Source organism: Diuraphis noxia, unplaced genomic scaffold, assembly GCF_037042655.1.
Source record: "Diuraphis noxia isolate RWA-SAM2 unplaced genomic scaffold, SU_Dnox_SAM2 contig0005, whole genome shotgun sequence".
NCBI classification, from domain to species: domain Eukaryota; kingdom Metazoa; phylum Arthropoda; class Insecta; order Hemiptera; family Aphididae; genus Diuraphis; species Diuraphis noxia.
In genome coordinates this window covers 34905730-34913376 of record NW_028301715.1, presented here as the reverse complement: position 1 = coordinate 34913376, position 7647 = coordinate 34905730, and the positions used below count along the sequence as shown (strand labels likewise).

The following is a 7647-nucleotide window of genomic DNA, read 5'->3' as shown; positions in this document are numbered from 1 at the left end:
ATAATAAATAAAGATCAAATAAATATATTAATATGATATCAAATAAAATGAAAAAATTATAGTCAAAGCGTTGAATAATAATAAATAAAATATAATCCAAAGAAGATTAATACATTTTTTATAAAAGAATTAAACACAGAGATGTTTAGATTCAAATAAAATAAAAATATATAATCCAAACGATGACTAATAATAAATAAAATATAATCTAAAGATTCCAAAGTAGATTAACACATTTTTTTTAAAAGAATTAAACATGGAGATGTTTAGATTCAAATAAAATAAAAATATATTATAGTCTAAATTGTAGACTAATAATAAATAAAATATAATCCAACGAAAATTAAAACATTTTTTATAAATGAATTAAACACAGAGATTTTTAGATTCAAATAAAATAAAAATATATTATAACTATATTATAGTCCAAATGATGACTAATAATAAATAAAGACAGTTACGTGTGCACACCCGACCGATCAACACGCTTATCGTTATCGCGTTCTCGCATTTATAGCTCTCGTAAGCGTACTGAAGCTCTACGTGCGTACAGGTAATCTGAATAAATATTTAACCGTTGATCCATATTCACATTTTAACATTATAAATTAATAAAACACCCAAAAAATGGGTGAATCACATTCCAAATCTAATAGGCTTAATGAAAAACTTATCGCCTCATCCAAAGTTTCAACTAACAAACAAAATGTCCCATTAATATTTAAAACTGGGCCGTCCGTTGTCATAGCAGATAACGCGACTAATGAACCTCTTTCATCTCAATACTCCGATAACGATTACAATAGCGACGCAATTAAAACTACCGATATAAATATTTCTAATCACGATTCCATCAACAAGACCAACCATATACAGAGCGTGCATAATTACAATTCCTCATTGCAACAAAACACCAATAATGAACCAGAAAAATACGCTTTTGGAAAAAAATCTTTCGCCGAAACCACTCTCAACTCTACACTACCCAAAAAAGAACACGCAATAGTCTTCGATTCAATCGACAACATACCCCAGATTGAATACATAATTGCAATTAGCAAATTAACTCCACCAAAAAACATAAAATTTGCTTCTCGGATAACCAACAACCGATTCTGTATATATCTCGATAACAAAAACACGGTTGATTTTCTTGTAGATAACCATCCCTGCATCATAATAAACTCACATACGACGATCAAAATTAGACGATTAATAAATCCGGCTAAAAGAATAATCAAATCTCATGTCTCACCCGATATACCAAACGAATACATTACATCACACCTATAAAATCATAAAATCCAAATATTATCACCAATTACACATATCAATGTGGGATTCAACATCCCAGAACTAGCTCATATCATAAGCTTTAGACGCCAAGTTTACATCAAACCTGATGATTTCGAAAAACTACCAAAATCCATCCTGATCAATCTCGAAAATACATCTCACAGAATATTCTTGGACGACGACTCGATTCACTGTTTCTTATGCAAACGCAAAGGTCACACAACAAAACAATGCAAAAACACACCAGCAGAAGCCATAAATACAAATATAAATGAAAACGTATGCAATACGTTCACAGATACAAATGTTGACACCTCTACAAACAGCATCTCACAAACCTCAACCCAAACGTCCCTCCTCAAGGACCCATTCCCGATGGAAACAACATCAAATGACATCACATTATTTACTCCAAATACAACGGATATTAAAAAAAAACCTGCACTTTCTTCAACTTCATCAAACCTAACCAACGATCCGCCTACCTCGAAATCCCCTACTCAAGATAATACATTAAAAGAAACTATTTCTAAACCAAATACAATCAAAACATCGCAACCAGCAACAAAAAAATTAATACGCAATCAATCCATTGAAAATATTGTCTTAAAGCTCGATGAAATACTCGAACCCACCAAAACCAAATTTGAAGAAATGTCCAACAAAAAAATTAATTATGAACAGTTTAAATTTATAATTGAAAACTCTCTCGGTGTATCCAATCCAGCTTCAATTTTAGGTGATTTTAACATAACATGTCTGAAAATGATCGAAGTCATAGAAAAAATCAAGCCTACAATTAATACTCCAGGCATAAAAAACAGATTGACGCGACTTTGTAATTCTTTTCTCGATAAAGCGCTATCCACTGAGCCCGCCCAAACTGACTAAAAATAAAAATTTATAATATAAAGCCACAGTACAATTTGCACAATCAATTACACAATAAAAAAAAAAATCAAATGGTCACAAATAATAGTAACAATAATAATAACAGTAACAGTAGTATAAATATACTACAGTTGAACGTAAACGGGTTCAATAAAAAATACGACGAAATCAACTTATTAATACAAGATCACAATCCAGTCATCATATGCATCCAAGAAACAAATTTTTAAAACGACAACATAACAAAACTAAACAATTATGACGGTTATAATAAAAACAGATTAGAAAGCGCAAGGGCCAGCGGTGGAGTGGCCATATATGTAAAAAATAATTACCCGAGCAGCCAATTAAATATAGATACTGTTACGGAACAAACAACCGTTGATAGAAAAATGTCTTTCAAGACCACCAAATAATAATATTGGGAAAAAGATGCGTTGTAACGAGTGAAAATCACACATGATGAATAGGAATGCCCGTTCAACGGTGTGATTTTCATTCGTCTAAACGCACTTACGCTGACCAACCAACGACGGACTAGATTGTCGAAAAGGGTATAAATACCGGACACTTTCGACAAACTAGTCACTCCACTTCAAGCCTTCAAACCGTCTACACTACCAACGATCCAGTTCAGTTCAGACAATCGAAGACCCGGACCACACAACAAGACTAGCAGCAGCAGCTCAACGACGATACGCCGCTCTACGGCTACAAGCATCGTCTTACCGACGAACACCGGCACAACCACCGCTGGACGGCGAATATCCGTGCCGACGCGCAGCTCGACGACGATACGCCGCTCCACGGCTACAAACATCGTCTGACCGACGAACACCACCGCTCCATGGCGTATCAGTGCCGCGGCCAACAGAACAGTCCGGAGACCGACCAACGACCCGATTTTAGCTGTGCGGAAGGTACCCGCTCCGAGTCGCCGACCAACGTGGAACCACACTCCAACGGCAACAATACACAATACAGTATTTCAATAAAACGGCCCTTTTCAGGGCCAACACTTTCACCACCCAGGGCATTTTTTTAGGTTGACCTTCCCGAGCCCCAATATTTGTAATTAAACAAATCTAAAATCATATTGTCCAAATATTGTATTGATAGTGTCCGGTAACTACCCGACTACTACCCAAGCGCCCCCGATTGTGTCGACCCACTTTATATAAGTCTGGTCGACACAAATCGACGCTTTACTCATCTTTGCATTGTATATATATATATATATATAAGTATATTATAAATAGAAATAGAAAGATCTTAATTACGAAACAAGAAACTTAGTTATTCATTTACGACACGGGCCGTCCATCTGGGCGAACCGTATCAATACAAATATTGAAACGATAGTGGCAACAATTAAGTTAACAAATAATGATATAAATATATGTAATATATATTTACCTAATCAGAAATCATTCACCGTCACAGATATAAATAACATCATAATAGAACAAATTCTCGAAAATAACAACATCATATTACTAAATGACACACTGAACCCACAAGACTAAATCCAATAAACGGCAACCTATCAAACATCGATCTATTCTTTGCAAGCACAGCACTTGTCCAACGGATCGATTGGAACGTATTACCAAACCTAACTAGCAGTGATCATTTTCCTATAATATTACAAATTCTATCTCGATCTGATAACTCAAAAAATGAAACATCAGAGATATGGAACCTAAAAGATCCAAATTGGACCCTATTCTCTGAACTACTCGAACTAGAAATAGACAACATAAAAAATATAGATTCATTAAACATAGACAGCATAGTAAAATCCTTCACGTACGCAATACCATAAACAGCCGAATTTTCAATAGGATAAAACAAGAGCAAGGCAAAACAACCGAAGGTTCCGTGGTGGAATGACGATATCAAAAACGCGATAAAATCGAAAAATAAGGCCCTTAATATTTTCAAAAAAACGAAAAAGCCAAGTGATTATATAAACCTTAAAAGACATAGAGCATATACAAAATATATAATAAAAAAAAGTCGTGGGACTCTTTTACCAATAATATAAATGAAGAAACAGATACCAAACTCATATGGAACAAAATACGTTCACTAAAAGGGCTCAAAAGAAATTATAAAATAAATTTAATTGATGAAAACAACAAAAATCTTATAACTGATACTAACGAAATAGTTAACAAATTAGGAAAATACTTCCAATCCAACAGCAATAATTCATCTTACAACAGTAACTTCATCAAAATGAAAATCGAAAAAGAAAAATTACCTATCATTAATATAGTTGACCACAATAACGAAAATCAAACACAAATTAATTCAATGATAACTTTGGATGAAATATCGTACACACTCAAAAAATGTAAAAGTTTAAGCTCAGGACCAGACGGAATCCCTTTTATATTTATACAATATTTTCGCCTCAAAAGTCAAATTTTACTATTAAAAATATATAACAACATTTGGTGCAATGGATCTTTCCCATCAACATGGAAAAAAAGAATAGTGATTCCTATTAACAAACCAGGAAAAAGCAGATTCAGTACAGAAGGATATCGGCCAATAACTTTACTAAATACAATGTGTAAGATAATGGAAAAAATTGTAAACTTCAGATTAAATTGGTTTCTTGAAAAAATTAACTATTTAACTCCGAACCAAAGTGGCTTTAGAAAAAATCGTTCCACATACGATAACCTTACCACAATAAAAGAAGAAGCCCAGAAAGCTCTTCAAAATAAACAAATCCTAGGTTTTCTCAATGTAGTGATCCCTCACTAACGCCTATTATTTGAGTTCAGCGACGTTGGATTGACAATCAGGTTTTTCAAAGGAGACGGTGATAGAGTTACAAGTTACACAACGTTGAAAATATTAAGTATTTTTATTAAAGTAAAATATAAAATTATATAAATTTGAGGACAGAACGTAAAGTATCTGCCCGAGAAATTAGTAATAAAAATTGGAATGAACTTATGTATAGCGGCGATGTTGAGGACAAGCCCAACGACTATACTAAGTTCTACATTGAGTGAGACACAAACTAATTCTAATTCTGCAATGGACCTAATCCTGTATTTATGCAGAATTTTTACACGGTAGAGATTGTAGGGAGTGGATCAAAGGAACCGCAAGGTGGTTGTTATTGCGAGTGTTTGGATTCCCAGTAATTCGGCGAGCCAACGCCCATACGTTCGGCAATATTCTAATCTAATTTATTGCTCTGTTTTCGTACTTATTTGTAATCGATACGCGGTTGAATCTGGTATCGATAAAACTGTCATTCTCGAGGTCCAGGAAGATAGTAGTATAATAGTAGTGTGAATTGTAATTATAATATGTTAATGTAATTAAAAAAATAGTAGAGCGACTCCGTCAGTTTACTACATCAGTATAGATATATCAAAGGCATATGACGTCACCTGGAGACATTACATTCTATCAAAACTAAATAAAGTCATATGTAAGGATAACATGCTATATTTTATAACGAACTTCCTAAAAAATAGAAGATTCCAAGTCAAAACATCAAACCAACTATCCGACACATTTACACAGGAAAATGGTGTACCACAAGGTTCCGCACTTTCTGTTACACTATTTTTGATGGCAATTAACAAAATTGATAAGCAATGTAATTTTCCGATAAAATCCAACATATTTGAAGATGATGCTAACTTCTCCTGTAGAAGCAATAATATTAAAACAGTACAATATCATCTACAAGAAACAGCAAAACACCTAGAAAAATGGTCAGCAAAAACGGGCTTCAGCTTTTCAATAGAAAAATCAAACTGTATAACCTTTACTAGGAAATCAAATGTAGGGGAACTAAATATTAAAATGGAGAACAAAACTATACCCAATAAAAAATGCATAAAAATATTGGGTATCACATTCGATTCTAGGCTTACATGGTCACAACACATAAAATCTCTGAAAATATCTACAAACAAAACACTTAGAATAATAAAAATATTATCACACACAAATTGGGGAGGTGAAACAGAAATATTGATCAAAATATGTAAAGCAACAATCCAAGCAAAACTCTATTACGGTTCGTTCCTTTATAACTCAGCCAAAAACACATTAATAAAATTTATTGACTCGAATCACAACACAGGGATGCGAATGGCTATAGAGGCCTTCAAAAGCAGTCCAATTAAAAGTATCTATAATATAGCGGGAGAACCTACGCCAGACCTAAAAATAACAGAGTTGACACTCCTAACGCTGCGAGACTAACTAGATTAACAAATAACCCAGCATCAACCAACAACATAACCCTTGAACTACAAAAAAACCAAAACTACACCAAGATCCCACAAATAATAAAAAAAGAAAAAATAATCAGTCCTCCATGGACAAGCTTATACAAAATAATCACAGAATTGAACACTCTACCTAAGGAAAACACATCTCCATATATTTATAAAAACCTACTGAAAAATGCTCTTGAGAATCAAAATGAATTTCAAGAACTATACACCGATGCCTCCAAAAGTGACGAAGGAGTAGGAATAGCTATAATAAAAAACAATTCACAGACATTGTTCAAACTACCATCAACATGCTCTATATATACAGCCGAAGCTCTTGCTATATTACTTGCCATAAAATACATTAACAAAAAGGAAAACCAAAAACATATCATTCTAAGTGATTCATTAAGCACACTTATTAGTGTACAAAATAAATTCAATCCTAGCGACATAGCAATTCAAATTCAAAATAGATTAGAAGAAGCAAACCAAAAGAACAACAACATAATAATAATGTGGTTACCTGGACACATAGGAATAATCGGTAATGAAAAGGCAGATAAACAAGCAAAACTAGCTATCAGCACACCGGACTCACAATACATTAACATTTCATCATACTCTGATATAAGAAAACAAATAAAACAGGACACCACCTTACTGTGGCAAAATATATGGACCACCCAAAACAACAAACTAAACGAGGTCAAACGATGGAGAAGAAACCCAAATATTAGTACCATAAACGAAAAAAAAATTAAATAGGGCCAGAATCGGTCACACCAGACTAACCCACGAGTACCTAATGACAAAAAGTGACCCACCAATATGTCAATCATGTGGCTCAATATAAGCCATCAAATTGGAACAAGCCTAGGCCCAAATCCTGACAATGAAACCAACACAATTGAATTCTTCAAAACAACCAAGTTACTCAAACTACTTTAGCCAACCTTTCAATGTATAAAATACCAAACAAATTAATTCTAACTATTTCTCTTGTATTTTTTTAATTTTTTTGTTTTTTTTCTTATTTCTTTGCTCTGTTCTTTATTATAAGTATAATTAATGTATGTTTATAGTGATTTTCTAATGACCTAGTAGTCGAAGCAGAAATTGTATAAATTTCAAGACCAATAAAAAAAAAAAATAAATAAATAAAGATCAAATAAATATATTAATATAATATCAAATAAAA

The 7647-nt window shown here is 33.1% G+C and overlaps 1 pseudogene; it reads left to right on the top strand.

The window, feature by feature from the left end:
* Positions 1-3034: 3034 nt before the first annotated feature.
* Positions 3035-7397, top strand: LOC149055235 (uncharacterized; annotated as a pseudogene).
* The last annotated feature ends 250 nt before the right edge of the window (positions 7398-7647 follow it).